The sequence below is a fragment of the Dipteris shenzhenensis genome, unplaced genomic scaffold, assembly GCF_047967505.1.
Source record: "Dipteris shenzhenensis isolate YYH24624 ecotype China unplaced genomic scaffold, Dip_SZ_1.0 scaf0343, whole genome shotgun sequence".
NCBI classification, from domain to species: domain Eukaryota; kingdom Viridiplantae; phylum Streptophyta; class Polypodiopsida; order Gleicheniales; family Dipteridaceae; genus Dipteris; species Dipteris shenzhenensis.
Genome location: NW_028239649.1, coordinates 67,501 through 90,000, shown reverse-complemented (window position 1 = coordinate 90,000; position 22,500 = coordinate 67,501).

Below are 22,500 nucleotides of genomic sequence, written 5' to 3'. Positions count from 1 at the left end.
CCCTTTTGCCTTCTCGGATAGAGCCTACGAATCGGGGGGGGGGCTGGTGTGGAAGATCTCGGTCATGGTTGATCTTGGTCGTGATTGATCGCCCCCCCCCCAACCCCAAGATGCATATCGATCGATCACCAATCACTAGTTTCTATTTCTCCTTTTCCGGAAAACATAGTAGAATAGTCACAGGATACTTATAGAGGTATAAGGAATATCTTGGAAAGGAGAAGAAAAAAACTCTTAGGAGACAAGAGAAACGAAGGCAGTTAGCAGTAGAATAATACCAATCATCAATCCGAATGAATAAGAAGATACTCTCCCGCCCATGGAACCCCACGATCCGTATCGATATCAATAATTGCAGGCGGGTGGAGGATCCATAAACTTGAATCCATAAATGGAATGAATGAGTCTACGGGGGGAAAGTATGGATAAGGGGTGAAAAATGAAGAAAAAAGGGGAAAGAGAACGTGAGGGGGAGGGGGGGGGAAGTGGGGGATAGTCGGGATGAAGAAAATGAATCGGAGCTTTGCGAAACGAAAGTAGCAGTTTATGGAAAGGGTGGAATTGGTAAGTCAACAACAAGTTGTAATATATCAATAGCTTTGGCGAGACGCGGAAAACGGGTATTGCAAATTGGATGTGATCCGAAACATGATAGTACTTTCACCCCCACGGGATTCTTGATACCTACCATTATAGACACTTTGCAATCGAAGGATTACCACTATGAAGATGTGTGGCCTGAGGATGTCATTTATAAGGGTTATGGCGGAGTGGATCGTGTTGAAGCAGGGGGACCACCTGCGGGAGCTGGTTGTGGGGGATACGTAGTGGGAGAAACGGTTAAATCATCGAAAGAATCGAATGCTTCTTATGAATATGATACTACTCTATTCGACGTTTTAGGGGACGTAGTCCGTGGAGGTTTTGCCGCTCCATCGAATCATGCGGATTATTGCATTATTATCACGGATAATGGATTCGATGCCCCTTTTGCAGCAAATCGTATTGCTGCGTCGGTTAGGGAGAAGGCACATACCCACCCATTGCGATTAGCAGGTTTGGTGGGGAATCGGACATCTAGGAGAGATCTCATTGATAAACATGTAGAAGCCTGCCCGATGCCTGTGCTGGAAGTGTTGCCTCTCATTGAGGACATTCGGGTCTCGAGGGTGAAGGGGAAAACATTGTTTGAAACGGCTGAATGTCAATCAGATCTCAATTATGTTTGTGATTTCCATCCCAATGTGGCGGATCAGATATTGTCTCGACCAGAAGGGGTTGTGCCAAGGGAAATTCCAGATAGAGAATTATTCAGTCTGCTCTCCGATTTCTATCTGAATCCCGATGGTGGGGGGCAGAGGAATGCCCAGCAAACTCAACAGGATATTCTGCTTGATTTTACGATGATTCGAAACCGAAACTGCAAATTTCTTGTATGTGTACCCTTTCTGAGGAAACCCTTTCACGAAGACTCCCGAAACTCTCACTTTTGAATGTGAAACCGGAAATTATCACACTTCTTGCCCCATTAGTTGTGTGGCTTGGTTATATCAAAAGATCGAAGACAGCTTTTCCCCAGTGGTAGGTACAAAGACTTGTGGTTATTTCTTACAGAACGCTCTTGGAGTTACGATCCTTGCGGAACCTCGTTATGCAATGGCAGAGTCGGAAGAGGGGGACGTCTCGGCCCAATTAAATGATCAAGGGGAATTGGAGAGAATTTGTATCCAAATAAAACGAGATAGAAACCCTAGTGTCATTATTTGGATTGGCACATGTACCACGGAAATAACAAAGACGGACCTAGAAGGCATAGCACCCAAGCTAGAAAACGAACTTGGAGTACCAATTGTAGTTGCGCGGGCCAATGGATCGGATTATGCTTTTACTCAGGGAGAGGATACTGTATCAGCTGCCACGACGCATCGGTGTCCGGAATTTGACATATCTAGACACGAACAGAAACAGGATTTAGTTGGGGGTGTTGACACTGCGACGACGGAAGCGGGGGGGGCTAATCCGGAGGGACGGAAATTAAAGAATCATGCTTCAGTTCTTTTTGGATCTCTAACTTCAACTGTAGCTTCTCAACCGAATCCGGAATCGAAACGTCAATCCATTCAGGTATCGGGGTGGTTACCCTCCCAGAGATATACTGAACTTCCATCATTAGGCAAGGGAGTGTATGTTTGCGGCGTGAATCCCTCTCTGAGCCGTACAGCGACGACTCTGATGCGGCGTCGTAAATGCCAGTTAATTGGAGCACCTTTTCCTATTGGTCCTGATGGGACGCGTGCTTGGATAGAAAAGATTTGTTCCGCCTTTAATATGGAACCTCAGGGTTTGAAGGAGAGGGAGGATGAGATATGGAAGAGTCTGAGAGACTATCTTGAGATAGCAGCTGGTAAATCTATATCTTTTACGGGAGATAATCTATCAGAAATTTCTATAGCAAGATTCCCAATTCGCTGCGGAATGGTTGTCTACGAAACAGGTATTCCCTACATGGATAAACGATATCAAGCTGCCGAGCCATCTTTCTCACGAGATACTTGCAAAGAGATGGGTACACTCATGCCACGGATCGTGGAAAAACCGGATAATTATAACCAGATACAGCGTATGCATGAATTAAAACCTGATTCAGCAATTACTGGAATGGCTCATGCCAATCCTTTAGAAGCAAGAGGTATTGATACAAAATGGTCTGTCGAGTTCACCTTTGCCCAAATCCATGGATCCACTAATGCGAGGGATGTGCTTGAACTTGTTACTCGTCCCCTACGGCGTAATAATAATCCGGGGCGTCTGGGTTGGAGTAACCTGTCGAAGCAGATGGTAACAAATCACTAAATTATAGAATTATTGGGTGACGGGAAGTGACCATTGAGGGAAATGCGAGACGTCTCCAAATTCTTAATCATGGGATTCTGTCTCCTCATGATTAAGAAATCCATCGACTCCTTTCCGAAGGAGTTGCTGTGCTAGCTACGGGAGTGGTACGGAGAGGTTGCCGGCACTCTACGGGAAAAAAAAAAAACTGAAAAATATGGGAAGGAAATAATTATGAACGTAGAAAGCGTTCAAATGTCGTTGTATCTACTGCAGGTTTCGCTGCTTACTCGGGTGAAGGTGGCAGGTCCACCTATAATATTCGGACTATATTATGGATTACTAACAACATTACCCGTTGGACCCTCCCAAATACTATCCATAAGAGCTTTTCTTTTGGGAGGGAATCTTAGTGGTACCGTCGCTTTGAGTGGTTTGATGATGGGATAGCTACTAATATTTCTGTCAATATTCTGTTCACCTCTATATGCATTGATAGTGAAACCACATGTTGTAACTGTCCCAATAGTACCATACATGTTATTTTACTGGTTCCGAACCAAGGATTTACCGGATTATCGAACTCTACGTCCGACCAATTCACTCAGTGACTTTCGAATCGGTAATATATTCTTGGATAGTTTCATTTTCCAGATTTTAAATCCAATTCTTTTACCAAGTCCCGTATTGGCGAGACCAATTCACCTATTTATTTTTCGATATAGCAACAACATAACATTTCTGATTAGTAGTTTCGTGGGTTGGTCACTCGGTCATATGTCATTCAGCTACTTGTCCAGATTACTTCTGGTTCGCGTAGAATATGATTCACCCATACTCTACCTGCTGATGAAACGCGTCATTTACAAAACTTTTAGTATTGTTGTTCTCATTAATGTACTGGTTTATTTGGGTAAGGCTCCAGTACCTCTCTTCACCAAGAATTTTGAAGACGAACTTGTCTTGCTCGATAACAATCTCCGGGAGTTGTCAGATTCGATGCTATGGATTTTCAAGTCGTGGCCCACGTCCTTGTTCGACCCATACAAACCAAATCGTCCTTTACGATATATAGAGAATAGCCGATTCGGCGGCGATAGCTTAGTGAAGAAGCAAGTATCAAATCACTTTTTCAGCAAATGTTTGACTAGTGGAAAACAGCGGTTGGCTCTCACGGCGTTACCCAGTTTGTCGATCTTTGGAGACCAGTTAGGAACCTCGTTAGAGGATTCGGATATGCCACTTCCAGCTCATCATCTGCATGAAGACTGGATTTTGAACCAATTCAGGAAAAACAAGGATTTGAATAATGAGTTAAAGGACCGAATTCGATTCCTAGACACCGAGCCTATCTTCTGGAAAGCGATGGAAAGAAGGACCGGATTGGCTGATAACGGAGGTGAATTACCTAAGATTTATGATCCATTTTTGAATAATTCATGTCGTGCTAGGATTCCAAACTCGGATTCATTCTGGATACTGTCTGATTCATTGGCATCGCAAGCGGTTGACAACAACGAGTATGCCAATGAATTGAATTCCGGTAATAAGATTCGGGATTGGGTGTCTATCAGGTATAAAGAGTTGAGAAGCAATGAGATTCCTCTTCCCCGGGAAGCATTACCTAAAAATGCTTTGCAAATATTTATTTTCATGTTCGAAACACCGGATGATGCCGTGATTGAAGATGTTGTGGGAGAAACAAACTATTCAGTTTCGAAGGGTGATTCCACCCCCGTAACTTGGGATCAAGTCTTCAAATTTTCTTCATCTCCGACAGAGTTAGCTTTATTCTTCACCTATCTCAGAGATGATTGTGGTGCCTTCGATTGGATCCGCTTGCTAGACGTACCTCTAATTGGTGGGGAAAGACTTGACTCTTCAAAACAAAAAATACGTTCGATCCTCGAGATTGAGGAACTGTCGGAGGAATTGGCCCGCAATACTCACTTAATATATGATAATAGGTTCGATGTCGCGGGTGGGTCAACTGATATTCGTAACAGAAAGTTAAAAAATTTAGCAATCAGCGTCGGGAAGACGCGGCTGAAAACACGCAGACTGGTCAAACGTTTTGCAAAAAGCTCTGATTTTCGTCGGAAACCTATAAAAGGCTCTATGCGCTCCAGAAGACGTAAGACACTGGTTTGGGAAGTATTTCAAGATAAGGCACATTCACCTCTCTTCTTTAGATTAATGGAACTACCCACTCCGTTTCGATTTCCTGCCGGAGAATTAACTGGTGTAGATTTTGAGGAATCGGCCGGTGACGCGAGGAGAGAAACTAGTACCCAACCCGAACAGGAACTAATATCTCTTTCATCCTCGAGAGAGGGGGAGCGAGCGAAATCCGACCGCCCAGCTATAGCAGCTAGGTTCGATGTGAGTTCCATCCACACGGGGCGGGGTTTATTATTGGTTATGCAATCGACTCTTCGGAAATATGTGAAACTGCCTGTATTGATAACACTCAAGAATTTCGGTCGTATTTTATTTTTTCAAGCTCCCGAATGGGATGAGGATTGGAGTGAGTGGCGCAAAGAATCCCACATCAAATGCACCTACGACGGCGAGGGATTCTCACACACTCGTTTACCCGGTCGTTGGTTGAAGGAGGGTCTTCAGATAAAGATTTTGTATCCTTTCCGGTTGAAGCCTTGGCGTACTCGCGGGAGGAGGCGCCCAACCATTTTGGAAAATGATATGAATCCCAGGTATCTCAAGACTCGGGAATCGGGGAGAAAAAATAGATTGAGGCGAGGAAAATCTCCATCTAGCTATTTAACAGCTTGGGGATTCCAAACAGATGTACCTTTTGGAACTATTAAGAAAGATCCCTCCTTCTGGAAACCTATCCGGAAGAAATTGATGAGAATTTTGAGACGTAGTCTCGCATTGCGGACTAGGCAAATGCGTCGTCTCTACTCCAAATTGGGTGTATCCGCAAGGTTTCCATTGGGGAAATTGAATTTCCTTCGTAAAATTGAAGGGATTTGGGAGAATTGGAGTGGAACCGATTTTGTTGGGGGAGATATTCCAAATGATACAGGGACCGGGTGGAAAGAGGGGCCGTCACACGGTGAACCAGGTACTGGTGGAATAGATGAAACATCAATTCCCATTGATAATAAATCCCGATACTTTGCGGGTACCGATGATGAACCAGTAAAAGATACCGTTGGTGGATCCAAATCCGAACCCGAATCAGACATGCATGCATTCAGAAATCTGTTAACCGAAGGGGTTGGCGGGGGTGGGCGTAGCACCAAATCACTCCGTTTTAGTAAACCGGGAATAGATGACAGACTAATTAATACAAATCTGACTAGTTCTTTGAGATTCCAAACGAAATTAGTCAATATTCAGGGAATTTATTTGAGATCCCGCATATCGGTCGCAGAATTGTTTGAGAAGTATCTTCTACTAGTAGCGGGATTATTTCGAAGAGTCAATAGAGCTTTTGCTCATTATCTCGACAATTTTGCTAGATTTCGGGTGCAACTGGTGAAAGTGACGAATCAAGTTGGTGGGGTTCATGGGGATGCAAACCACCCAATTCTAGCTATTTCCGGAATTAGGGAGGGAATACCGCGAGTTATCGATAATCAATCTATAGGATTACCGTCTCAGGCGCACATTCACGACATTCTGTGGCATGTAAGCATGAAAAACAACCTGGATTTGGATTCTTTGATGGAAATTGCGGAAGATAGCAAGGATGCGGGGTATCTCGATAACCGGAAGGGATGTAAGGATAATGAGAATCTGGATGATGCTTCGGAAGATTGGAATTATCCGCGCGGTGATCATGGTTGTTATCCGAAAGGGGGAGGGGAAACCCCAGAATTTTTTGATGGCGGTAAACATGACGGGGGAAAGAGCGATTCCGTGGGATGTCCCGATGACAGAACTGGCGGGATTGTACGTGGGTATGGTATCGATGAACATATTAATAATTTTGCTACGATGCGGGGACTTTCCAAACAACTTTGGGAATTGAATGCAAATGATTTGGGGAGTTTGTTAGGCTGTCCCGACAAGTACAACCTGTCATTGGAGTTATGGCAAAAAATTGCACCGAAGAGATGGAGATCGGACATCGAAAATTTATATGGATTCAGAAGCATCGGGGGAAGTTTTCTCGCCGAGCATGAATATGTATTTCGTGATAGACAAAACGATTATTCCATATATACTGAAACCCCTTTCCTCAGAGATCGAGTGAGAAATATCAATAAACGTCGTAAATACAGTTATTTGTTACATAGTTTTATTGATTCCTCACGAGATGTAGATATACAAAAATTTCCGGCGGGGTGGAATGCGGCGATAAGGGAAACTCGTTTAGGGAATCGTATCAGAGAACTTATTGCAGGGAAGGGAATTTCTCATCCACGAATACTTGATCCGGAACGTGAGTTGAATCCGAAATCCGATTTGGTGTTGTGGGTAATTCCGGATCCCGCGGAAGCAAAGGATGTATACGAAACAAGATCGAAATTTGTACCTGGGACTTCTATTTTGTGGGAGAGGGTTCCCGCTACCCCAAATGAAAGATTTCAGAGATTAGGCACGGATTACGGGTTACAGGAAGAAGAGATTGATTCGGATGAAATACTTCTAAGAGAGAGGGGGAGTCACTATTATATTTTTCAATGGAAATGGGAATCCGAAGCATTAGAAAGAGAATTATAAAGACTGAGGGATTTGATATCTCTCATCAACGTATTAGAAAATGAGCAGGATCTTACTTCCTTCTGTGTCAATATGGGTATAGATTGCGATTTGTTGAATCTTTTTCTCAACGAAGAGAAACGCGAGATTCTAGATGATTTGTTTGTTATTTCAGCCCATCGTTTACCGCGAATATTCGATGATTAGATTCTCATGTATAAAATGGTTAGTATCCCACTGAAATTTCGAAACAGATTCAAAAGAAGATTGAATAGAAATATATTTGGCGGGTGCATGCTGCGTTTGTCACTCATCAATGGGGAGAGGAATAGGAATCGCTCCTATCTCCATAACATCGAAGATCTCCTGCTTCCGAGACATCGTCGCAAATCGCGATTTCTCAGATCCCTATTGATTTTGAGCTCCGTGAAATCCGAAAGGGACCCTTTGGGCTACCCTTCTGGAGTGGAATGGATGAACAAGAGTGAAGAGTCTAGCGACCTGAGTGGGACTCAGAAAATCAAACGTTTCCTTTGGCCCAGTTATCGCTTAGAAGAATTAGCTTGTATGAACAGATTCCGCTTCGACACAAATAATGGAAGTCGATTTGCCACGCCCAGAATACGCATGTATCCCATTATTTGAGACGGGGGGGAGAATACGTAGATTCGACAATTTGCTCGACTAATATTACTAACATCTTGGTAATCTCAATCAAGTGTGTGATAGAAGGAGGGGCAGATACCTACCTTACTTATCAGATGCGGAGCTGTAACTACTCGTTGGTGGGAAACAAATTCCCACCGATAACCGAATCTATTGAGTGACGATTTCCCCGATTATAGGAGTATTCATCTCCCTCGCTCGGACCAATACTACCCGAATTAGTAGGCAAATCCTATACAATGAATTCGATAAACAATTATTATTACTACTATTACGGATAAGGCTATATCTACCAATTCGACGTTGATTTGTGAGAAAGGGGATACAGGGTCTGCTGAGTCTCAAATATGCTACTTGACCGATCAAGTCTCGAAACTCACTTCTCATTTGAAATCACATTCCAAGGATTACTCCTCTCAGAGGGGTTTGTGGAAATTATTGGGAAGACGCAAGCGTCTCTTAATTCATTCATCCAAAAAGGATCCGACTTTATACGATAACATAATAAGCAACTTGGGTATTCGGAGATTGAAGAGACGCCGATTCCAATTTATAGAAATCCAGTTCTACCGAAGCTAGGGTCTGCAAAAATTACCAGGAACATAATTCATGGGTATACCTCCTACGAAAGTGGATCCAGTTATAGTGAGTATGGGTCCCCACCACCCGTCGATGCACGGTGTCCTTCGACTTATTGTTACTCCAGACGGTGAAAATGTCGTTGGTTGTGAACCAATACTTGGCTATTTACATAGAGGGATGGAAAAAATTGCTGAAAACCGGACGATTCTGCAGTATCTTCCCCACGTGACGAGATGGGATTATTTAGCCACCATGTTTACCGAGGCAATAACAGTGAATGCGCCGGAGAAGTTGGCAAATATTCAAATACCGAGAAGAGCTAGTTACATACGAGTTATTATGCTCGAGCTAAGTCGAATAGCTCCCCACCCGTCATGGCTCGGACCTTTTCTGGCGGATGTCGGTGCACAAACCCCTTTTTTCTACACATTTCGAGAAAGGGAAATGATTTATGATTTACTTGAGTCTGCTACGGGTATGTGAATGACGCATAATTATTTCCGCGTCGGGGGAGTAGCGGTAGATTCACCATATGGGTGGCTAGATAAATGTTTGGATTCCTGCCACTATTGCCTCTCAAAAGTCGATGAATATGAACGACTTATCACAAATAATCCTATATTTCTGAAACGAGTGGAGGGGATAGGTGTCACTGGTAGGGAAGAAGCTATAGATCGGGGCTTATCCGGACCCATGTTGCGAGCCTCGGGGATTCAATGGGATCTTCGCAAGGTGGATCACTACGAATGTTATGACGAATCGGATTGGCGGATCCAATGGCAAACAGGAGGAGATTCATTGGCCCGTTATTTGGTACGAATCGGCGAGATGAGAGAATCCATAAGAATAATTCAACAGGCCTCGAGACTCCTTCCGGGAGGTCCATATGAAAATTTGGAATCTCGACGCCTTAGTCAGCAACGAAAGGAAATGGGATGGAATGATTTTGACTATCAATTTGTCGGTAAGAAATCCTCTCCCACTTTCAAATTACCTGAGCAGGAGCATTACGTAAGGGTGGAAGCTCCCAAAGGGGAATTAGGGATATTTCTGATTGGAGATGATAGTGTTTCTCCCCGGAGACGGAAGATTCGTCCGCCTGGCTTCATAAATCTGCAAATTCTCTCTCAATTGGTAGAAGGAATGAAACTAGCCGATATTACGACAATATTAGGTAGTATAGATATCATCATGGGGGAGGTTGATCGCCGAAACGGCAATTGGTACAAAAAATTTCGAGGAACGCGTGATTGACTTATTTCACAAATTGGGAGTTTCGAGAGATTCTTCCGAATTGATTTGGATTCTGATTTCCATTCCCACCCTTATCGTAGGAATTACAGTAGGAGTATTAGTTATCGTACGGCTCGAGTGAAAGGTATCTGCGGGGGTACAACAGCGTATCGGACCTGAATATGCAGGTCCTTTGGGAATTATCCAATCCCTGGCCGATGGAGTCAAGCTCCTACTGAAGGAAGATATTGTTCCAGCCAGGGGCGATACTTGGCTATTCAATATTGGACCAGCTGTGGTAGTCATACCAGTCTTTATAAGCCACTTGGTGATACCCTTCGGGCAGCACATTATTCTAGCTGATCTGAGTATAGGTGCTTTCTCTTGGATCGCCATCTCAAGTATCGTTCCCCTAGGGCTACTTATGGCAGGATATGGTTCAAATAATAAATATTCCCCTCCAGGTGGTCTTAGAGCTGCTGCTCAATCAATTAGTTACGAAATACCCCCAGCCCCATGTGTACTATCCATATCCCCACGTGCGACTCGCTGAATAAGATTGATGGGAAGAGGGTTATTCCGATATAGAGATTCGGAATGAAGAATCTTTCACTGATTTGACAGAACAACTGGATAGTCATCTGGGTGAGATCGAACAGCGTCTTGCAGCGAGTGAATCGAGTCCCATCCCCCATGTACGGGAGTGAAAGCATGTCCGAGCAGTAAACACTGTTTGCCCCCAGGTACGGGATAGATTTACAGGGCCTGAAGCGGGGACAAGAAGGGACTGAACCTCTTTTCCGGGATTGAGCGGGAGTGGATGGTCAGGAACACTAATATACACAAGAGATTTGTGAGAAGGGTGGAGAAAAAAGTTGCATAATAAAATCTCTTTTCTCTTTAATTGGATAAAGACTTAGCCTCGGTAGGGATGACTAGGTAGTACATCTTGAAAATCCCAATCCCGAGTATATTCCTATCTACTTAGATTATGACTATCCGGAACGAAGTAATCCTTTCAACGGTTTGATTTTTCTGCCCCTGGCGGAAAAAATTATTGATATATGCGAGTATCTCCTTTACGTAGTAGTCTCAAGAGGATTGGGATCATAGGAATCCTCAGGCTAATCCTCTTCTCGGCTGAAATAAAGATAGGTAGGGATCCATCTATGTGGAGATATAAAAGAAGTATCGGTAAATCCCATTCCACCGAGAAACGGTGGAAGATTCCGAATTATATCAAAAAATAACTGAAAAGGTTGAGATGGATTCAGAAGCTATCACTCCCTGTAGCAAACAGAATCCCATTGGTTGAGATTGGGACGCTCCTCAGGGGGGTGTCGCGCAAAGGAAGTGATTAACTACCAATCCCCCTCTCGGGTGACTTATGGGGAGCCGTATGAAATCCCAATTTCATGTACGGTTTCGAATCAGAGGTGGTAATAGCAATTGTACCGTCGACTATAATTATCTGATAGCTTAAGTACGGTTGACATAGTTGAAACACAATCTAAGTATGGTTTTCTGGGATGGAATCTGCGGCGTCAACCTATAGGCTTTATAGCTTTCTTCATATCCCCATCGGCAGAATGTGAAAGGTTGCCATTTGATCTACCAGAGGCGGAGGAGGAACTGGTAGCGGGTTATCAAACCGAATATTCAGGTATAAAATCTGGTTCATTCTATGTTGGTTCTTACCCAAATTCATTGGTTTCCTCGTCGTTTGTAACAGTCCTTTATCCGGGTGGATGGGATTCACCAATTCCATTTCTTCAAGAATTAGGGCAAATTTTTCCCTTTCGGACTCTCAGCAGTGAATCCTTTGATGTATTCGATGCAGTAACAGGTGTCATTACCACATCAGCCAAGTCTTATCTATTCCTATTCATTTCTATCGCAACGAGATGGACATTACCTAGAGTCAGAATAGACCAATTACTAGATCTCGGCTGGAAATCTCTTCTGCCCGTTGCTCCGGGAAATCCGTTGCTGACAGCTTCGTTTCGACTACCATCTCTAAAATGAGATATTCCCCTCATAGTTTACATCAATGTCACCCCGATTTTAATCTATCCAATCTCTAGAAACTAAGGAACTCCCCCAGGATTATCTATCACATGTTTCCCACGGTAACTGGATTCCAGGATTATAGTCAACGAGCAATACGAGCTGCGAGGTATACTGGTCAAGGTTTTGCGGTTACTCTAGACCATCTGAATCGTTTACCTGTGACTATCCAATACCCCTACGAGAAACTTATATCATCCGAACGATTCCGTGGACGAATTCATTTTGAATTTGACAAATGCATTGCTTGTGAGGTACGTGTCCGAGTATGTCTGATTAACCTGCCTGTCGTCGACCGGAGATTGATAAGAAGCATCAGAAAAAAACGATTAAGAAGTTATAGCATTGATTTCGGAGTTCGTATCTTCTGTGGGAATTGTGTCGAATACCGCCTAACAAATTGCTTGTCAATGACTGAGGAGTATGAACCCTCGACTTATGATCGTCACGAATCAAATTATGATCAAATGGCTCCGGGACGTTTGCCCCTCTCTGTCTCCCAGGATTCCGCAATTCAAGTAGTTCCAACTCTGAGTTATTCATCTGGGGGAGTCACGAAAGGAGATACCAATAATCGAACTGTCACTCGTGGTGTCAATTGAATCTCCGTCTGAAGTTTGGAAGATAGACCGACTCCCTGGTTAGAAAAAATAGTAAGTCGGAGATGATTCAATATCGAGATATCTCTGCTATGCAGAGATATCCCTCCTTCAATTATTTCTACCAATAGGGGGGGGTGTGTCTACATAAGTAGGTCACACACATACACGTCGTTATTGAATAGTAATATAGTGAGATGGGAGAATCAAAATAACTGGGCATAATGAATCTACCTGAATCAATTTATGAATCTGTCTTGATACTAATCGAATTAGGTATTCTACTGGGAAGTGTAGGAGTGGTATTATCTGCTAATATAGTTTATTCCGCCTCTTCATCGGGACTGGTGTTTATCTGTATATCTCTCCCATATCTCGTACCGAATGCCGATTCTGTAGCTGCCGCACAATCGCCTATCTATGTAGGAGCTATAAATGTTTCGATCGTGTCTGCCGTAACGGTTATTGACGAACCAGTAGATTCCAATTCAACCATTTCCTGGAATATGGGAGATACTATTGCCTTAGGAGCTTGTACGGGTCTATCTATCTTATCAACCACTACAATTCGAGATACGAAATGGTCTGATATAAATCCAATCGACCCATCGAGGGATGTTGTGGGGGGAGTCTCAAAAAACAACATCCAGCGAATTGGATACCAATTGTTAACACAATTTCTGGTTCCATTCGAACTCCTTTCTATCCTCCTCCTAGTGGCTTCAGTAGGGGCGATTACAATGGCTCGTGGTGAAGGAATAACCAGACCCGACGAAGAACCTGCTTCGTCGTCTGGAGATGACTCCCCATCTTTCTAATTAATTACAACTTCTCGTAAACTCATCTCGTAGGTTAACCAATTAAGTTTCCGGGGGGTTAATACATCATGCTCGAACATGGACTGATTCTAGGTGCTTATCCCTATCGCGTTGGCTTTTCCGGATCAATCACGAGTCGAAACATGATTAGGGCACTGATGTGTCTTGAGCTGATTCTGAATGCCATTAATATAAATCTCGTAGCATTCTCCAATTTCTTTGACAATGAACAAATGAAGGGGGAAATCTTTTCAATATCCGTAATAGCCGTTGCAGCTGCCGAAGCTGCTATTGGGTTATCCATTGCTTCGGTCATCCAGCGTAATAGAAGATCGACTCGTATCGATCAATTTGATTTGTTAAAATGGTAATTGATTCGTCGATGACGCTATTTATTTGGGCGAATCGCTATTCAATGCAGGTGTATCACATCCAGCTGGTAATGCTGTCGTTTTCCCCCTAACAATTGCATTTCATTCCGAAAAATTATGTCATACCTATCTGAATCCCTACCTATCCCGTTCCTTAAAATTGTCTTGTACCGTCCCTCCCCATATTGCAGAACCCATTCATTTCACGAGGATGATGGGAGAGTTCCACCCACGGAGTGTCTATGTAGGTAGATGCGGAAAAACCAAATCAATACAAATCTTAGATTTGATTGAATGGAAAATAAGGGGTAGGGGGCAGGGGGGAGGGTAGGTACACCTCAACAACCCCAACAGGAGAATATCTTTGACACGTCAATCCAATAGGAGTGAACAAATTCGACGGCACATTCAGTAAAGATCTATGACACATGTATTGGTTGCACCTAATGCGTAAGAGCCTGTCTGACAGATGCATTGGAAACGATCCCCCGGGATGGGTGTAAAGCCAATCAAATTGCTTCTGCTCCTAGAACAGAAGACTGTGTAGGTTGTAAGAGACGTGAATCCGCTTGTCCAACAGATTCCTCGAGTGTACGCGTCTATCCGGGAGCTGAGACGACTCGTAGTATGGGTCTAGCTTATTGATTCATCGGTCAAGAAAGAGATTCAAGAATCGAATCGTTTTCTTTCCAACTCATACTCAAAGATTCATACTCAATTCTATTGAGTATGAGTTGGGGTATTAAGATTCCCCCCCCCTCCCCCCCGCTAAAATATTTTTCCATCCACGATGAGTAACGTACCCTGGTTAACCACAATTGTTCTTTTTCCGATTCTGGCGGGTTCGCTATTTCCAATGCTTCCCTCCAATGGGAATAAGATCGTTCGGTGGTATACCCCAGGCATTTGTATATCGGAATTTCTACTAATCATTTATATCTTTCATTGTCACTTCCATATCGATGATCAATGCATTCAATTGGTGGAGGATTCTAGTTGGATAAATTCAATCAATTCCCATCGGAGTTCAGGTATTGATGGACTCTCCATGGGTCTCATTCTACTGACAGGATTTGTCACTACTTCGGCAACCTCAGCAGCTTGGCTAGTTACGCGGAATACACGTCTATTCTATTTCTTGATGTTGGCCATGTATAGCGGCCAAATAGGACTGTTTGCTTCTCGAGACATTTCGCTTTCCTCTCCTATGTGGGAGTTGGAATTAATCCCAATCTACCTACTTTTATGTATGTGGGGTGGGAAGAGACGTCTATACTCAGCCACGAAGTCTATTCTATACACAGCTGGTGGTTCTATCTTTCTCCTAATAGGAGCCCTAACTATGGGTTTCTACGGGACCCAGGAACCCTCCTTCAATATCCGAGATTTGGCAAGCAGATCACATCCTATATCACTAGAAGTGCTTTCTTATCTAGGATTCTTCGTGGCGTATGCCGTGAAACTGCCAATATTCCCTTTTCATACTTGGTTGCCAGACACTCATGGGGAAGCACATTACAGCACATGTATGTTGCTGGCTGGGGTATTACTAAAAATGGGAGGGTATGGATTGATTCGAATTAATATGGAATTATTACCTCATGCTCATTCCATACCTGCTTCGTGGTTGGTGCTATTCGGATCAGTCCAAATTGTTTATGCATCCCTGATTCCGCCGGGTCAGCGTAACCTTAAGAGGAGAATAGCGTATTCATCAATTTCCCATATGGGTTTTGTAACAATTGGAATTGGATCCGTGACAGATACGGGTCTTAATGGAGCTGTGTTACAAATGATTTCCCATGGGTTAATAGGTGCCGCTCTATTTTACCTTGCAGGGACTTGTTACGATAGGACACGTACCCTTTATCTCGATCAATTAGGGGGGATGGCTACCCCAATGCCCAGGATATTTACTATGTTTAGTATCTTCTCAATGGCATCCCTTGCATTACCCGGGATGAGTGGGTTTGTATCGGAATTGATGGTATTTCCAGGAATAGTGACTAATCAGCATTATTCATCTATATCTAAGTTATCGGTTGTAGTAGTCGAAGCGATTGGTACAGTATTAACTCCCATTTATTTGTTATCTATGTTACGTCGAATATTCTACGGATACAGAATATCCAACTATTCGGATCCATATTCAGTTGATTCCGGACCGCGGGAAATATTCATATCGATTTGTCTCTCTTTACCAATCCTCGGTATCGGTCTGTATCCAGACATGGTTGCATCTCTACGGAATCACAAAATACTATCTATCCTGGTTCCGTACTCTTTTATGGGATAGTAGAGGGGCAATAAAACGCAGTATCGTTTGGATCGGTAGTCGAACATATCTATTCAATGAGGATTACTCTTGGAAGCGGTTCTGGTATTAATTCCTATAAGGGAAGGCAGTGGGAATCCATGCCGCTGGCGACGTAATTGCATGAATGTCTGGGTGAGGAATCCACAGCGCGATTCCTCATGCAGACTCTGATTCAAATCACGAATTGATTACATGTAACACTTCAAGCATCTGACGAGGTAACATTTTTTGTTATCTCTCCCCCCGATCGAATTAGCGGTCTTCTACCTAATTATTAAGTAAGCCACCCGTGATTATGTAAACCGATTCCTGGTGGATTAACCCCTGAGAAACAAATCCAAGCAATGAAGAATCCTGTAGATGCTACAATAGCAGGCCCTTCCCCCTGCCAACCACTAGTTATTCTGGTATGGAGATGAATAGCATATATCAGCCGAGTCACTAATGCCCAGGTTTCCTTAGGGTCCCGGCTCCAGTAGGATCCCCACGCTTCATTAGCCCACACTGCTCCAGAGAGAATACCAACAGTCAGTAGAGGAAACCCTAAGCTGATGATTCGATAACTCCATCGGTCCAATTGGTGGATCAATCGGCACCTACGTGAATTCAAGGATAGTCGATGAAAACTGTTTCTCGGATTACTTCCTGCCTGCTCGTAGCAGTGTATATCCACTCCCGGAGAGGGGGTCCAGGTAGGAAATTCTTGATTTGGACCGGGGATAGAAAATTGTTCTGCGTCATAGGTGGCAATCGGTGGAGATGTTGCTGATGGAGATCCACATAACGAAGTCACATGGCTTAGTGGCATCATACTTACATGCGTCATTAACCGATGAGGTTGCAGAGCAGGTACTAGCGGTGTGGATTGTTGCATTTCCTCAGGAAGACCCAGAGTTGCGAATCCATGGGTCGACATGGCACCTGGTGCCGTGACTGCACCTGACCATTCGTTCCGACTCCTAATTCTCATAATTACATGCATTGGGGAGAAGCTCCGTGAAAGAAACATAGATGATTCATGTAGATTGCTCGGTGGTAGATGTTTGGGTTGAATCCGACGAATCGTCGTAAATCCCGTTATACAGATGAAAGCAATTGTCATACCTCCAACGCTCAAACTAATGAGTCTCTTGAGCTTGCGAGCCAGCCCCATCCGGTGAAACAGAGTGACGGAAAGAAGCGTAAGAAAAGAAATGTGAGCGAATATGTGCTCTATATCGGTGTGAATCGTAATGAGGAGAATCCAGTGAATTAGTGAGATTTTGGAGAGTATGTACCACCCACCCATTATTCCCAGGAGATTTCGGGTTTACCCCTTAAACGTCGAAACGGGGAGAATTCCCTATTCCTACTGCTTTTCCCAGTGGTTGTATCAGACACAGCCCTCGCCTGCAGGTTGAAATTAAATGCCGCTACTCGGATTCGAACCGAGATGCTCTAGCACTGCTTCCTAAGAGCAGCGTGTCTACCAATTTCACCATAGCGGCTCGCTACTCGTTATACTTATCGTAATTAATGATATCACATCTTCGGGTGAATCGTCAATCTTCCTGGGGGAGAGTACACACGCACAACAAGGGACCTTCCCTGTCTATAGTTGATTAGGTATACGGCGCTATACTTGTATAGGAATAACGGGATATGGCGTAGCTCGGTAGCGTGCCATCTTGGGGTGATGGAGGTCGCAGGTTCAAATCCTGCTATTCCGAATAAACGAGGTCGGAACATATTTTAAACGGAATAGAAGACGTTCCCGTTCCGGGAACGCAGATTTATCTCCCGATTCTCTTTGGGTGTTATCGACCCATACCCATTCGTAGTAGGGATAGAGATAAATCGATGATCGTGATCGAGACCCTTGTATCATAGGAAGGAAGAGAGGGATTGGGCTCCTTCTTCATGCACGTAACCCCCCCCCCCTCGTGGTTATTACCAACATTCATTGATACAACTCTGTTAGTATTTGGATTTTATTTACCGCACGGTACCGTCACGCAATAATATCAACATGTACCCGTACTACTTACTAGGGATCCAAATTCATCAATAAGTTCCCTGACAATCACTTATCTCGTCTTCCCCGTTCCAACAAACAAATAGTTCACTATCTATTCCGACCGACCCCACGTCCTATTGATACGGCAATTCCTGTTACAACCGGGGAGTACTACTGACCAGTTTCAGAAATTTTTTCATTTGTCACATAGTAAAAACTTCTCGACCGTCCAGTCAAAATGGATTTAGCTGGAGAAAAAGCTTTCGATGCTACTTCATTAGTTTGGGTCTTCCAAATATGATTGCGAATCTTCCTCCGCGACCTAGAAGTACGTTTTTTTGGAACTGCCATAATGAAATCTATCTATTCGGTTTTATCATCGAAATGAATGCGACGAGTATGTTGATACGTACGAGTAGAATCAATATAATGAGGGAGGGGGTGATTGCGTAGAATCATTAGAAGGGGAACAACTGGGGGAACTGGGTTTCCATTCTATGCAAAAGAATCCCAGCAAGAATCATTGACTTCTTTATGATAACAATTTGCTAACCAACCAACTCCTTTCCATTTAAGCAAATGGGATCTACTACAGATCGAACCAAATCCTGTCTGTATCCCGATTTCCTTCGCGTCTTCTTCTTAGAATGGATCTTCCGTATCACTTTCTTCCTCTCGAAACAGGGATGCAAGACGCGCCCCCTAGCAGTTGCGTTACTCAGCCGGGGATGTCCGAGATCAATTTTGGATCCGTGACAAACCAATGAAACTCGATATATCGACATTACCGTATTGGACTCTGATGCGTTGTGCCCAAGCAGAGCGAAGTGACGAACATCATAGAATCTCCCCGGTTCTACTCGGAGTTGTTTTCCTCCAGTATCAATTGCTGCATGTCTATCCGTAATAGTCTTGTCGTGTGAAAAATAACCCAAAACAACTCAATCGGTTTGGGGTCAAAAAATGGAACCTAGATAAGTATCTCCGACACATTTGATTCCTGTCAAGTCTCGACGCCGGGCTCGCACCAGAACGAGAAACAAATGGATTATTCGGTTTGATACGCGTGATCTCACCTGTCCATATATATTCCATTCTTCGACGCTCCATATATCTGACAACTATTGACAGAAAGAGTTCCAACCCGGGTTAAATATGTTTATGGAATTATCTTATGAATGTGCTTGGATTGTCCCCTCACGCCCATTCGTAACCTCTGGTTTGATCGGATTGGCATCGTTTCTTTTTCCAAAAGCCACTAAGAGCCTTCGTCGTATACGTGCTATGCTCAGTGTTCTTTCATTAGCCGCAGCTATGTCCGTCTCTATCGCAACATTCTGGCAACAAGTTACTGGTCGCTCCACTTTTGAATACTCATGGTCATGGATTCCCAACGACGATATTTCTCCAAAGATAGGATTTTCAGTTGATTCACTTACTTCCATTACGTCGATATCAGTCACCACCATAGGTGTCTTGGTTATGATTTACAGTGATAGTCATATGCGTCACGACTAGGGATACGTAAGGTTTCCCGTCTATTTAAGTTTCTCCACTGCCTCCACGTCAGGATTAGTGTTCAGTCCCAATCCAATACAGATTCATGTTTTTCGGGAATTAGTAGGGATGTGCTCTTACTCGCCGATAGGTTTTTGGTTCGCACGACCAAGTGCTGCTAATGCCTGCCAAAAAGCTTTTGCAACTAATCGTACAGGAGATTTCGGATTATTATTGGGTATATTAGGTACGTATTGGATAACTGGTAGTTTCGAGATCCGCGAATCGTGTGATTGATTTAGTGAGTTGATTGATAACAACAGCGCCGGCTCCTCCCTTGCCAATACATGTGCTCCTCTACCATTTTTGGGTCCGGTATTCTAAATCTGCACAATCCCCACTCCACGTATGGTTGCCCGATGCAACGGAAGGACCCACACCTATTTCGGCTCTTATACACGCCGCTACTATGGTAGCTGCGGGAATTTTTTTTGTAGCTCGAATGCTTGAATTGTTTGAAACCTTACCTCTAAGCATGAATGTTATCTCCTGGATAGGCGGAATAACGGCTCTACTGGGAGCGACGATAGCTCTTGCCCAGAAGGATATCAAGAAAGGTTTAGCTTATTCTACTATGTCTCAATTGGGCTACATGATGCTGGCTCTAGGTCTCGGTGCTTATAAACCTTCGTTGTTTCACCTCATTACACATGCCCATCCCAAAGCTTTGCTATTTCCCGGATCCGGTTCAGTAATTCATTCGATGGAAAGGGTTGTCGGATACTCTCCCAATAGAAGTCAAAATATGTCTCCCACGGGTGGTTCGCGAAAATATATGCCAATTACTGGAATCACTTTTCTTTCAGGTACTCTCTCTCTCTGTGGTATACCACCTCTAGCTCGTTTCCGGTCCAAAGATGAAATTATTGCAAAGAGTTGGCTACGTTCCTTTCCCCCCGGATGTATAGCCTCATTCACAGCAGTTCCAACTGCTTTCTACATGTTCCGCATCTATCTCCTCACGTTTGAGGGAATCTACGCGCCGGTGGCGGTACCAATTCATCCCATTCCTCTATGAATAGTGTCATTCGGAGTAACACCAAAACGATAGGCAACGAGTGGAGATGGGTATGATGTTCCTCCACCCCCGCGAGACGAAGGAGTCGATTCAGCAGGAGGTTATGACGGGGAAGATTCAGTCGATAGAAAAGTTTCTGCAGAGTCCAATATTCGTTCTGAGTCTCTATATCCTAAGGAATCAGACGTTTCGATGGTATTGCCTTCAGTAGTACTGTCGATACCAACTTCGTTGGTTGGATCAATAGGAGTCAATCTCGCTGGAGGAGAAAACTGGTCCCGATTTGCTATCCGAGTGGTTAACTCCCCTTGCAGGCTTTTCAGAGGACAACAACAATCCCGAAAATTTGGTACAATTGCTAATAGATTCAGGCAGGTTCGGTTGGTCTATCACTAGCCGGAATATCTATCTCCTACGTGATTTATGGACCGATATCCTCTCACACACAACTGCGGTGATATTGATCCTTTTGCCAAACCATCTATGGGTTCATTTTAACCGTCTCATTGGGGACTGGTCACACAACCGGGGTTACATCGATCATTACTACGATATCCTTCTAGTGAGAGGTATTCGATTCCTGGGTGAGTTAACTCTTCTTTTCGACCAATGGGTAATTGACGGAATTATTAATGGCACCGGTATTTTGAGTTCCATAGGTGGAGAAAGCGCAAGATATGGGGAGGGCGGGAGAGTATCTTCTTATTCATTCGGATTGATGATTGGTATTATTCTACTGCTAACTGCCTTCGTTTCTCTTGTCTCCTAAGAGTTTTTTTCTTCTCCTTTCCAAGATATTCCTTATACCTCTATAAGTATCCTGTGACTATTCTACTATGTTTTCCGGAAAAGGAGAAATAGAAACTAGTGATTGGTGATCGATCGATATGCATCTTGGGGTTGGGGGGGGGCGATCAATCACGACAAGATCAACCATGACCGAGATCTTCCACACCAGCCCCCCCCCCGATTCGTAGGCTCTATCCGAGAAGGCAAAAGGGATTGCTATCATTACTGCTTCTTCCTATAATGAGAGTTAGGGTGTACGCGAGGTTCATGAAGTCTCGAAGAAAGCTTTGGGTCTTCGAGTGGTTAACGTCTTGCAGATCAAGGGGCGGCTCAAGGAACAAGAGTCTCTGGAAGTATATGGGATTGAATCATCTGCCACTTTCCTCGGTAGCTCAGCGGTAGAGCGGTCGGCTGTTAACCGATTGGTCGTAGGTTCAAATCCCACCCGGGGAGATTCATCCATTTCCAGTAGGATAGAAGATAGTCTAGATGATGTACCTCCCTTCAATAGGGATAATACTTCACTTACGTCAGGGGAGGGGGAGGTACCTCCTCATAATATATATCGTAGAAACCGATAGTATCTTTGAAGATTTACATTATCCACATTCGAGATTCTCAGTAATGAGGTAGTTCTCCCACACCCGTATGCCGAATCGGGACTATAACCATATAGTCGATCAACCGATAGAGGATTCAATATCATGCCTATTTTAAGCTCTAATAATGGATAGAAGACTCCATACCCTCCCTTCTCTTGGCCAATCTAATGCTTCTAAGGATCCGAGTCTAGCGTCGCTTCTTCGAGAATCCCTACTCCAGAGTACTGAATGGTTGGGATAAGCAAATCAATCAATCTTTGTTTTGTCCTCGTCGGAGTCTAGATGTATCGAAGGCTTCTACTCGCTCGACTTGTTACTAGATTGTAAAACCGGAGATTCCACCCCCGGGAATTCTTCCGATGGGGTTCCCCCCAAGGGG